Source organism: Scyliorhinus canicula, chromosome 11 (genome assembly GCF_902713615.1).
Source record: "Scyliorhinus canicula chromosome 11, sScyCan1.1, whole genome shotgun sequence".
Taxonomy (NCBI): domain Eukaryota; kingdom Metazoa; phylum Chordata; class Chondrichthyes; order Carcharhiniformes; family Scyliorhinidae; genus Scyliorhinus; species Scyliorhinus canicula.
The window spans coordinates 43,283,995-43,297,221 of NC_052156.1; positions in this window are offsets into that span (position 1 = coordinate 43,283,995).

The window sequence follows — 13,227 nt, forward strand, 5'->3', positions numbered from 1 at the left end:
TCTTGGCAGTGCCAGGGTGGCACTGGAAGTACCAAGGTGCCAGATGGGCAATGCCAAGGTACCCACATTCCAGGGGGAGGGCCAGAGAGCCATGCTCACACACCGTGACCATCTAGAGGTCTCTGATGGCCCAGAAGACCCACCGGGTGCCGTACTGTCTGCTCTACGTTTCTGTGGACCAGCACTAATCAGCGCCTGTCTGCAGCTTCCCTGGGGGAGCTGGAGAATCGAAGGAGGCCGATGGACCTACTTCCGTGGGTATCATTCGGTCCCGCCCTTTTAGGGCGGTGTTCCGACTCCGATTTTGGGTCTTTGGAGAAGCTTGCGAGGCACGGAGCCTGTCGGGAGGCTAGCTTCATGCCTCTCCTGGTATTTTCCGGCTGCATTGTGCCCAACACGGCCAGAGAATCCTGCCCTTAATGTTCACAAAGAAGCCATTTGAAGAATATTTCCAATTTCCAAGGTAAAGTACTGTTCACTGTTTTTACAAAACAGTGATGCCAAAATGATTCACTTTCATGATGTAGGATTCAGGTATGTCAAAGATCAGAAGCCAGATTTATAAATTTAAAAGGACTAGTTTCGAAAGGATTAAAACAAACACAAAGGGCGTGATTCTCTAGAAAAATTTCCAAGTGCTGTAGCGAGCGGCAATTGCCGCTTGTTTCCCAGCAACACTATTCAATGTTAATTGGTCCACTTAACGAGGCCTCATGGGCTTCTCGCCCCAAATGCTGGCTCGCCAGGTGATTCGCCGCGACCGCGCACGCCAGTCCCCCCCCCCACTATCAAGGTCGAGCAGCACTTAGGCTACACTTGCTCAGCCCACCCCAGCCAGCTCGCAATAATGGGGCCGTGGAGACCAGCCCCAAGATTTGGGCACGCTGAACTGAAGAGGCTCCTGGACGTAGTGGAGGCCAGGAGGGGTGTCCTGTTCCCTCAAGGGTCCCGGAGGGCGAGCCACAAGGCAGCCAGTGCTGCCTGGGATGAGATGGCAGCAGCAGTCAGCTCAGGGAGTGTGACCAGGACTGGCCTCCAGTGTCCGAAGTAGGTCAACGACCTACACCGGGCAGCCAGAGTGAATAGGCTCTAATGTCCTACCCACCAATCCCCCTAAGGGAATTTTTCCCCAGGCGACCCCCAACCCTCCCTCCATCCCCCTCCCCCTTCAGCACTCCCTCCACCCACCCCTTCAACCCTCCCTCCACCCTAACCCTCCCTTCACACCCGCCTCTACAAATGTTAACCACGCGTATGGCTAACGATGCCCTCTGTGTCCCCTCAGGAAAGGCTCTACCATAATTGGCGGGAGAAGGCCCTGGAGGTGACAGGTGCGGCCGAGAACAGGGCGGTCACCAACGCAGAGGCTGGCGGATGCCGCAGAGGTGAGGGGCCACCAGGATCCTCCCGGAGGACCTGTCAAACGTGAGTAGTGATTGCCTTATTGACCGACCCATGTCTCCCACTGACCACATGTCCATTCACCCGCAGGTCCAACAGTGACCCATCCCGGGCGGCGCCCTCTCCTGACTCCTGGGAGAACATCTTGGACGAGAGCTCCGATAACGTAACTGTTATAGTCGCGGCACAGCGGTCATCCCCATCCTCCACCAGCGCAGATACACACGGTGGGGAATGTTTGTGGTCAGGCTTCTGGGGCACAATCTGGTGAGCACCACACTGCTGCTGATGTACACCAGGTGGAAGCAGGAAACCCCAGGCGAGACATCAGTCGAAGGTCTGCTGGATCCCTGCACCCAGCTGGGTCCCAGCCTGATGCTGAGCCTGTGGAACAGAGTTACCTGGGGTTGATGGGGACAATAGGAACCAACCTGGACATTCAGAGGGAAATGGCACTGTCACTCAAGCAGATCCATAGCCGATTGGAGGAGTCCCAGAGGCTATGGGTGCAGGACATGTCGCTGGCAATGCATGGCACCGACTCCAACACTGCTAGGGTGGCGACCGCAGTAGAGAGTCTGGTGCACAACGTCAGCATCATTAATGAAGGTGTCCAAGGCGTTGCACAGTCGGCGACGGCCATGGCTGACGGTCTCGGCCGTACGTCTGCCTCACTGGGGGATGCCACCTAGTACCAGGTCGACCTTGATGGGGTTCTGGAGGACATGAATGAAAATTAAAATGAAAATCGCTTATTGTCACGAGTAGGCTTCAATGAAGTTACTGTGAAAAGCCCCTAGTCGCCACATTCCGGCGCCTGTCCGGGGAGGCTGGTACGGGAATCGAACCGTGCTGCTGGCCTGCTTGGTCTGCTTTAAAAGCCAGCGATTTAGCCTGGTGAGCTAAACCAGCCCCTGCTCTCAGATGGGAATGGCCGAGGTGCTTCAGAGCTTGTCCCAGACGCAGGTGGGCATGGCTGAGGCACTGCAGAGCATGGCCCGGTCACCAGGGGATATGTCCCAGTCGCTGAGGAGCATCGCCGCGGGTGTCGGCACGATGGTGCGGCCTATTGGGAACCGCCAGATCTGGCAGAGCCAGATGATGCAGGGGCAGCTGGGGCCCAAACCAGCTGCCGTTCCATCCCAAGGTGAAGCCCAGGACAGCATGGGCACCGACTGGGGAGGAGGAGACATTGAGAGCCAACCCTTACCCTTCCCGAGTTCTGATGAGACCCCTCACGTCTCGGGTTCAACACATGGACAGCGTGGCACGGCTGTGCATGTGCCATCGATAAGTGAGCCTGGGCCCTCCGGCCCCAGAGGACACCCGCCGAAGGCATCGAAGGCCACAGAACAAGGTAAACAGCTGGCTGCCTCCATCTCAGATGTGCATCCTGGAGAAACACCAAGATGTAGTGGTAGATCTAGGAGGACCAGGCTCGTGAGCCACACTGAGGGCATTGGGGTAGGGGGGAGAGGTTAGGTAGGGGGTAGGGTTGGGGGTCGGGGGGGAGGCACTATCAGAAATGGGGTATTGTACAGCACATTAAACAACTCTTTGTACAAACAGTATGATGTTTCTGTCACTTTCTTCCGCAATCCGGGTTGACCCCCAGACCCGTTGCCTATTTCTCCAGGCAACCCCCCCCCCCCCCCCCCCCCCCCCCCCCACTCTCCCCATGGCACCTACCCACCCACTGGCCGTGGTCGTCTCCCGTGAGCTGTGTCCCATCCCCTGGGTGTTCGGATGTTGGCTCCTGTGTGTGTGGTGTTGATTCCCACACAGTGTCCAGGCATCAAGGTGTGATTGGAATGCTGGGCAATGACCCCCACACATTACATGACCCGCCTCCCCACGGGAACCCACTTGGCATGTGTCAAGTGCTCATTTAACGACGATTGTCAATTCCCTTTTAGCGATTGCTTGCAGACGCGCAGCCAGAGGCCTCAGCAGCCGGTGGGGGGTTGTAGGTGATCAGTGGGGCAGACGGGCAGGGAGTGGGTTGTCCCCAGAATGGGGTTGGGATCCAAGGGTTGGCATGGTGGTGCTGTGAGTGATTGCCCCCCTGGTTGCACCCCCCAGCATCTCTCCCCTCACCCTCCCCAGGCGGCCCACCCCTGTGGAGAGTTTCCCCACCCACCAACGAACACTGGGGTGGCAAGCCCAGCGTCAACGGTCTCTTTGCCTGTGAGGAATGATGGCTACTTTCCTCCTTGGCTCCCCACAGAAGCCCTTCCGTCAGGTTCACTTTTTAGAAGGAGTACTAATTGGCGCCAGCGTGAGCACTTGCTGGGGAGGCCAGTGAATGACAGGAGGCCATTGGATGATGGGTGGCTCTCGTTAATTGTATGGAAATGGGGCTTAAATAGTGATAGTTGGTTTCTCACCATAGTTTGGTGAGATTCCGAATTTCTTCTACTGGAATGTTGGTGAAACACTTCTCCTGCGGGCGCGATCTTCCGGCCTTGTTACATTCACGCTCAAGCGTAACAAGGCTGGTGAATAGTGGGAGAGGCCAAAAACAGGAACCGAATTTGCCCTATGGGAGCGGCCGGTTGCATCGCAAACTATTTGGTGCGGTTCCTTTTTTTTGCCTCTCCCACTATTTACCAGCCTTGTTACGCTTGAGCGTGAATGTAACAAGGCCGGAAGATCGCGCCCGCAGGAGAAGTGTTTCACCAACATTCCAGTAGAAGACAAAGAATAATTCTGGACAATCAAGAAAAGATCAGGGAGTATATCTGAAACAAATTTCACCCTAAGTGGATTAACAAATTATTTTGAGAGAGAAAGAAAGGGAAAATGGCTGCTATAAACCGTGCAGAGAAAAAGTAGATCTCGGAGATGAATCTGGGCTTGTGCAGAAACATGTCGAAAGGGATGAACAGAAAAGCCAAGTAAAAATAGTCAAAGAGGCAAAACATACGATAAAAACAACATTACGATAAGAAAGGAATGGTCAGAGAAAGCACGCAGATCCAAGAGAGTACCCACCATGAACATTGCTCACATCCCTAAGCTTATTCTACTGACAATGCATTTTGTATGTTCTCCACTTCTGTGCCACTCTAACTTAACTTGTTGCTTACCTGCATCTTCAGGCCCACTCTATCTCACGCCCCAGTGCCTGTTTAGGCCAAATTTGTTCTCCACCATCTCTAAGCAAAATCTGCCATGACTGCCACACTCAGCTGCCTGTTCGGAGCTCAACAATATGATATTTTAAAATTGTCTGTAAAGCGTGACAAGAACTGAACAAAACGTCCCAGCATGTCTTATTTCCAATGTAACACTGTTGTTCAACTGATGTTCCCATTGACCCAATATGCTTGGATCTGTGGTAGTTCATGGGCATTTGATCTGTTTTTTGTGCAGAACTGTAAAAACATTCAGTCCTTCCCATCTGGTAACTTAAATAACTCAATCAAGGGAGTATTTCTTTTAATATCAACATCAACTTCACATATCAACTACTCCATGTGGAATAAAAACATACACTAATCACCTTACTACAGCCAAACAAATGTTGTATTCACCTTTGGCTCAGCAGTCACACTTTCAATGAGTTTTGAACAGCGGCGCTCGGAACAGGCGCCGGAATGTGGTGACTAGGGGCTTTTCACAGTAACTTCATTTGAAGCCTACTTGTGACAATAAGCGTTTTCATTTTCAGTTCATTTCATTTCTTGAATATCCACATAATCTACGCCTTTCAACATTTTAAAAACATGGGCCATTTTATGCTCTAAGACCATAAGACAGGAGCAGAATTAGGCCACTCGGCCCATCGAGTCTGCTCGGCCATTCAATCATGGCTGATATGTTTCTCATCCCCCATTCTCCTGCCTTCTCCCCATAACCCCTGATCACCTTATTAATTAAGAACCTATCTATCTCTGTCTTAATGACACTCTGACTTAGACTTCACAGCCTTCTGTGGCAATGAGTTCCACAGATTCACCATCCTCTGGCTGAAGAAATTCCTCCTCATCTCTGTTTTAAAGGATCATCTCTTCAGTCTGAGGCTGTGCCCCGGGTTCTAGCTTTTCCCACGAGTGGAAACATATTCTCCACGTCCACTCTATCCAGGCCTCGCAGTAAGATACCCCTCATCCTTTTCCTCCCACTATCGAAAGCCATTTCCAATTTAGTCATTCAATACTCACAGCAGCATTTTAGCCTTAGAATTATTCTCATTGATCATCACTGACCATCTCCAAGTAATGATAGACCATGCTTCTTCTTCATTATATTTAAAACAAAAGAGGAGGAATCATGTGATGTGAGCACGGGGGCTGCTGTGCTTTCGTGAGCTACAGCTCTGCTCATCTTTCAATCTTTGCTTTTACCCTTGCACACATCTCTTTTCTGTCTTCTTTCAGTTCACATGGCTTTTACTATGTACCGAGGTTTGTTGGTCAATGTTTGAGCACTTTTGAGCCGAGTCAATATACTTTAATCCTCGTTGATTCGCGGCAGCTGGAGAGAATTGGGGTGGGGCATAGTGTTTAGTGGCACAGCTGCCTTTGAGAGGTTTCCTGCCCTGACAATACAGTGTACATTGACAGATAATGGCTGCTTGCGATGAAGGTGATCCGGTTAATGGTCTTGGTTCTGGGTATGAGGAGATAAAGCAAAGTTTCAAGAGGCATTGTTATGGAGGTGGTGGCAGTGCACAAGAAAGTTTTGGTTGCAGAGAGAGCACTGGGCGGAATTCTCCGACCCTACACCGGGTCGGAGAACCCCGGGGAGGGCGAATCATGCGACGCCACTCCGATGCCAGTCCGCCGATTCTCCGGCGACCGGAGAATCGGCACCAATGGCGCCGGCATGATTGGCACTGTGCCATTTAGCTCACTGGGCTAAATTGGTGGCTTTTAAAGCAGACCAAGCAGGCCAGCAGCACGGTTCGATTCCCGTACCAGCCTCCCCGGACAGGCGCTGGAATGTGGCGACTAGGGGCTTTTCACAGTAACTTCATTGAAGCCTACTCGTGACAATAAGCGATTTTCATTTCATTTCAATTTCATTCCATTTAATTTCATTTCAATTTCATTCGTGCCAATGCGGCCTCCCCCAGCGATTCTCCCCATGCGATGGGCCAAGTGCCCGCCGTGTTCGGCTGAGTTCCGCCGGCGTCATGTGGTCCTACCCGGTGGGACCTCGGAGTTCTGGCTGTGGGGGGGAGGAGGGGGGCGGCCTTATGGGAGGGAGGGGGGATCTGACTGACTCTGGGGGGGGGCTCCACCGCTCCACCGTGGCCTGGCCTGCGATCGAGGCCTACCGATCAGCAGGGGGGCTTATCCCGGTGGGGGCCTATGTTGCTCCGCGCCGGGCTCCTGTAGGTCTCTGCCATGTTGTGTCGGGACCGGCGCAGAGACGGTAACCCACACGCATGCGCGAACTCGCGCCGGCCATGGTGCGCAGGTGCGAACTTGCGCTGGCCATGGCGCGCATGTGAGGACCCGTGCCGCCCGTGCTGACGCACGTATCGGCAGCTGGAGCAGCATGAGGCTCTCCAGTGCCGTACTGGCCCTCTGTGCGGTGCAGGATCGCTGATCCTAGGGTCCAGATGACGCCATCGTAAAGCGCTCCGGTGTTTACGCTGGCATCAACACTTAGCCCCAGGATCGGAGAATCCCACTCACTATTTCTGGTGGAAACCCGCCTCCATATGGTTGAGTTCCTGCTGCATGTTCTGTCGTCCAACCTAAGGACCATCCAGTCCTGTCCGGTCTCTCCAGAGAGATGGCAGCGATGTTTCCAGCTGAATTTGAGAACTGGCTGCCATGTCTTGGGAGTCTCGATCTGGAAGGCATTTGGCTCAGATTTGATGGAGCACATTTAATCCTGTCTCTGAGGCCTGGTTCCATGTAGTCCTGTTCATGGTGTTAGTCGAGAGAAGTTGGGCTCGCCTGAGCCGGCCAGGCCATTCCTGGGCCATTTCTCGCTCTTAGAGCCTCAGAGCAGGGCTGGTTGTACTGAATAATTCAGGTTTTATTATATTTGGCTGAATATTGTGTTTGGGAGTTGTGCACCATTTCTTTATCCTAATATGCTTTCACGGGGAGACAGAGGAGAGCTGGAGCATGAGGAGCAATGGAGGCTTTGGGTGGTAAGATTAGATTTGTCCTCATTATGTTGAAAGAAGATACCCCGAGTTAGAGTTATATTTTTATGTTTTTTTTGCGGCTGCGCATTTTGGTTCTTCAGGCCCAGGTGGACTGTATATTATCCTGTTGAGGACTGTTGGACTCCCCTGACGGTCATTTCTCCTGATGTGGGTCTCCCTCCTTGACTGTTCGAACTGCTGTCAGAGTTCTCGTGAGTGAGGCTGGTCTGAATATCCTTTATCTGGTGGTAGGTGGTGCGTGGTCCCTCCCAAGAGACTTTCCTTTTGCTCTTCTATTTTCCTTCTTGGACATGTCGTTGGGCTGTGTGTTGGATGGATTGAGGGGCATCATGTTCTGTATGAGACTGAATGTCTTACATTTGGAGGGGTGTAAGGAGTGGAGTTTCAAGGGAGCACTTGGAGCTAGTTCTCCGATCTTACTTTTTTCTCTGTGGCAGTGTTGGGTTCGGCCAGGCCTGGCATCATGGTAGGTATTCTGTTGTTCTTGGACAGTGCTTCCTCCCTTGGGGGTGTTGTGGAGGAGTGTGGCTAATAATAATCATTACTATTGTCACAAATAGGCTTACATTAACACCGCAATGAAGTTACTGTGAAAAGCCCCTAGTTGCTGCACTCCGGCGCCTGTTCGGGCACATAGAGGGAGAATTCAGAATTCACCTAACAGCACGTCTTTTGAGACTTGTGGGAGGAAACCGGAGCACCCGGAGGAAACCCACGCAGACATGGGGAGAACGTGCAGACTCCGCACAGACAGTGACCCAAGCCAGGAATCGAACCTGGGACCCTGGTGATGTGAAGCAACAGTGCTAACCACTGTGCTCCCGTGCCACCCATATCCAGAGAGGTCCATATCTGGAGAATTGTGTCCACTAATTCTTTTCATCTTGGAGTTGGATGGGGCTCACTTGGCAGTTAGTTCCCTGGTTCTTGTCTAGTAATAATATTCTAGAAGGTGGGTTGTGGATCTGAGGGGATATTTCTGACATTTCTTCTTCTTTTTCTTCCTCACTTTTCCTTTGATGTTGTTTTTATTTTTATCTGAGAACTGGTGCCTGTGATGGCTGGGTGCTGTGGTGGTGTAGGGTGGTGGTGTCTCGCGGTTCAGGTCGGGGTGGAGGCTGTTGGCTCTCCCTCCCTCCCAGGGCGCAGCCCTAGTTTGGGGGGTCACACTGACGGCCCTCCTGTCCGATGATTTGGTTCAGTTTGCATTCCTTACGATTCTTGGCCTAGAGATATCCTGTTGTCCTATTGAGGATGGTACTGGTGCTGGTTGTCCAGTAATCTGTTTTGTCCTTTAACCTAAAGAGGGGAGAGGGGATTATGGGAGTGCGCACTCTTGATCTTGGCTTAGGTGCTTGCTCTTTTTATTTTACTTCTTCTAAAGGAGACCTGAGGCTGAGTATAAAGGTTTGGTTGTGCCTGTCCTGTCTTTGGCTTTGTTGCTGTCATTGTGCTGTCTTGCTGGTGCAAGATGGCTGTCTGTTGCAGGCTGGATCAATTCCCTTCAGTCCTGGGGTTCTCGGGGTATTATTTTCTTCTTCTGTCATTTTGTTTTATAGCTATGGGCGAGATGTAGGTCTCTAATGTTACTGTATCCTCTTTGGGAGCAGATGGGTCATTTATCCGTGGAAGGGACATGTTGGGAATCCTGTCCTAATGCGTTTCTAATTATGTAATGCTATTTTTTTGTGCTGTACTGGTTGTACATTGACACCTACAGCTCTCTTATTGTTTATATTTGTTGCGAATTTTTTGTAAATAGACTTTAAGTCTAATAAATAGACTTTTTAAAAAAAAGGAGAATGAACATGTGATAAAAGACCGCCAAATAACTTTGTCTTGTACATTAAACTATTTATGCAACACTGCTCTCTCTCTCTTTCAGCGAGCATTTCCTAACAGGGAATTGACGACAATCAACCCCCATATTAATCTTATTCTAGAAGTGTGGATCCTCTTTGACGATGGTACAAAACTTCATCCACTTTGTGAGGTTCCTTTGAAAGGTCATATTTTTTCTACTTCAACCTCTTTTACCATTAATCTTTCCCATCAGGATAGACTTTCCAAATCATGATTTTTCACTACGTGTCTTGTTGATCTTGGTCAGCAGAATTCTTTTGGTCTGAGATTTTACTAGCATCTCTTCATTGGACATGTGACTTGTCCAAGAAATTTCCATTATTGACCTCAAAAACCACAACTCTGCAGCCTCAATTCTTCTCTGCACTGCTTCACTGATTGTGCAACATTTGTTATCTAAATTGGTGCGATATAACATTCCAGGATCCGCATGGCTAATTTTGAGGTGTCCATACTCATTTTTTAAAATGCATCTTTGGCCATTCCAATCCTTTGTCTTATTTCTTGGTCACACTTTCCATCAGCTGCTGACATACTTCCTCGGTAACAAAATTTGTCCACCTGTCTGAAAAGACACAGGCAGTTCTACATCAGGAGGCATTGTTGCCAATCGGCACTGGAGACGCCAATCATGTTGCTCTTTTTAATGAGTGGAATACTATCCCACCAGCGTCACCAATAATGTTGCCAAATTAACTAGATATGATGGTTATTAATGATGATATTGCTTTTCAGAGTCGCCAGGTATCAAATGATACCACCACAAGGCTTTACCGGATATCGATCAAAGACCAAACAAACAGTTAGTCAGTTCGAGTTCAAAGATCGTTTATTTACACACAAGGATTACTTCGACATGCAACATAAAACACTACAAGTTAAACTACACCTAACAACTACAATAACTTATACTTAACTTCAGGGCAACTGGCTCTTTGCAGATGAACAAGGCCTTTGTTTGGATCTTGCGTGGCTGGGTAGAAGAAGTGGCTCTGTTTCTGCTGGGCTCATCCATCTGGTAGCGATCGTTGGTCTTGAATTGTCTTCTGGTTGTAATGCTACACTTTGTTTTAGGCGTGGGCCGGGGCCAAGAGAGACCGAAGACATGGCTGTGTCTTTTTTTATCCCTCTGGGATTTCGTGCTCTTTGGGGCGGTGCTTAGCTTTGGAGCCAATAATTCGACATGCTTCAATCACTGCCTTCGATTTTGGCCAATAAAGAGGCGGGTGCCTTGATGGCTGGGCGTGTCCTGAGCGGTCATTGACCTTGGCTGTTTGGGCTTTCTTAGCAAAGGGAGTGGCGCCGGTTAGTCTGCATCTGTATCGGTTACCTGAGTACAGTCCTTTTATTCTGGGGAAACGGGCCATTAGAATGCAAATGAGTGGGGGTTTCGATTGCGTCTAGCTATCTGGGGTGCAAATACACACACAGGCTCTGAGTGTGTCTGAGTCCTGGGTTGGCCATAATTCCCATGGTCCTTTGCAGGTGGCCATCTGAGATGGCTACAGCATCACAGATATCTATTCAGGAGTTTAAAAGCATGCAAGTGATGTTGAAATCTAGCTGGATGAAGAGGTTTCAAAATGTATGTGGGGCTACTGGACTATCAGACAGAGCAATCCTAGTTAAAATCAAAGCCCAAACTCTCAATCCTGCCCCCATCCAAATCTATGTACCAACGTCTGACAGCGAAGAAGGGGATATTGATAATTTCTGTGAAGACCTGATTAAACCAATGTAAAAGAGATGATTTCTGTAATGGGGGATCTAAATGCAAAGGTCGGTTCCATCAGGAAGGGCAACATAGTTGGACCTCATATGGCCTGGGTGATCCCAATAAAAGATGGAAAATGATCAAGTCATTCTGAATACATGGTTGAAGGAGCATCCAAGAGGGAAGTACAGCTGGAAAACTCCTGGCAATATGACCAGAAATTGATTTGACTATACGACAGCAAACAACAGATTCCAAAATGGAGCTCAACAAGGAAAGACATAACCCGGTGCTGACAGTAATTTGTACCAAAATAAAGCTGAGGAAGTTGAAAAAAAACACAGGGATATTAAAGAGACTAGATTTTGAACTACTCAACACAGAGAGCTCAATGAAAGAAACATTTAAAGTGGAAGTTCAAAACCGTTTTGAAGGGCTTGAAGACAAGGAAACCATCCAAGACGGGAAAGGTTCAAAGCATCAGTGCTGGAATTATAAAAAAGCATCATTCTAAAAGTCATTCAAAACTGGATGACAGACAAAAGATCAGAGTGGGTGGAGCACATAAAGAAGGTAAAACAAATAGATCTGGGGGAATATCAGGAATTTGATAAAGGGATCAAACAAAAAAATGTGAAGAAATAGTAAAATCACAGACTCAAGAGCAATGACTGAAGAAAAAGATGTAAACTCATCGGAGCAGAGAGTTGAAACGTGATTGTGGAATGCCTAACAGATAATTGGACGTTTATAATGATGGCAGCAAGAATACGGGTAGTTGACTTGGATTGTATGTTGCAAAGATGACATATGGGGCAAGATTCTCCGTTTGGGAGACTCTCCCGCTACAGCTGAATTGTGGGAGCAATTCACAATCCTTAGCCATGCAAATTTATGCATGGTGAGGATTGCAAGGAATTCTCCAAGGAATCCAGTTATCAGGCCACCCGCTCAAACTGGCTTCAAACCACTTCAAACAGAGTTAAGTGCTGTCAGTTTCTAGTTGACCACTTCAATGTCACTCAACCCTGAAGGGTGGTGATTGGAAAGCATTTAATTCTGTTTGAAGGGGTCCAGGAGCTGTCAATCGAAGCTTGATGTTTATAAACATTGCGGTTAGAGTACTTCAAAGTTACTCAACCGTGTAGTAAGATAAATGGAACAATTCTGGCAGCTGGGGCTGTGGGGTGACAAAGCTGGCTGTTTCATTTATATTAATTATTTTTCATAAAAACAGGAGGGATGGGATTTTCTCTGAATCAGCCAAGCCTGTTCTCGCTGCACTCCTGATACACTCTCCTTCAGAAAGAGCGGGAAAGCTATTAATATCGGTCCTGACAGTGAGACATCTGGGCCAGGATTCTCCGATTCAGCGCCGGGTCGGAGAATACCCGGGGGGGGGACGTGAGAATCGCGCCCCGACGCTGGCTTCCCCATTCTCCAGCGCCGATTCTCGGGCACCTGCGGGAATCCCGCCTTGCCGGTCGGGGGCCGTTGACTGCGGCCCCCCCCCCCCCCCCCAGCGATTCTCTGGGCACCGAGTTTGGCGGAGTCCCGCCGGCGTGGGTTACTCAGGTCCCACACGGTGGGATCTAGAAGGTGAGTCTGCGGGGGCCATCCTGGAGGGGGAGCCGGGGGGATCCGACTCCGGGGGGGGGGGGGGGGGGGGGGTGGGCCACGGTGGCCTGGTCCACGATTGGGACCTACAGATTGGCGGGCGGGCTGGTTCAGTGGGGGCCTGGTTTACTCCATGCCGGGCCCCTGTAGGACTCCGCCATATTGCCCGGGGGCCAGCGCGAGGAAGGGAACCCCCGCACATACGCGGAAATACGCTGGCCGAAGCGTGCATGAGTGGAAGTACACCGGCCGAAGCGTGCATGCGTGGAAATACACCGGCTGTAGCGTGCACGCGTGGAAATACGCCGGCCGTTCCGCACATGCTCGAACTCACGTGGGCCGTTCCGTGCCGGCTGGAGCTGCGGGGACCAATCCGGCGCCAACCTAGCCCTCTAGGAAGGGGAGAATTCCTCACTTTCGGGAACCGTTGACGCCGGAGTGGTTGGCACCGCTTTTCACGCTGGATGTGGGGACATAGCCCCATTATTGGAGAATCCTG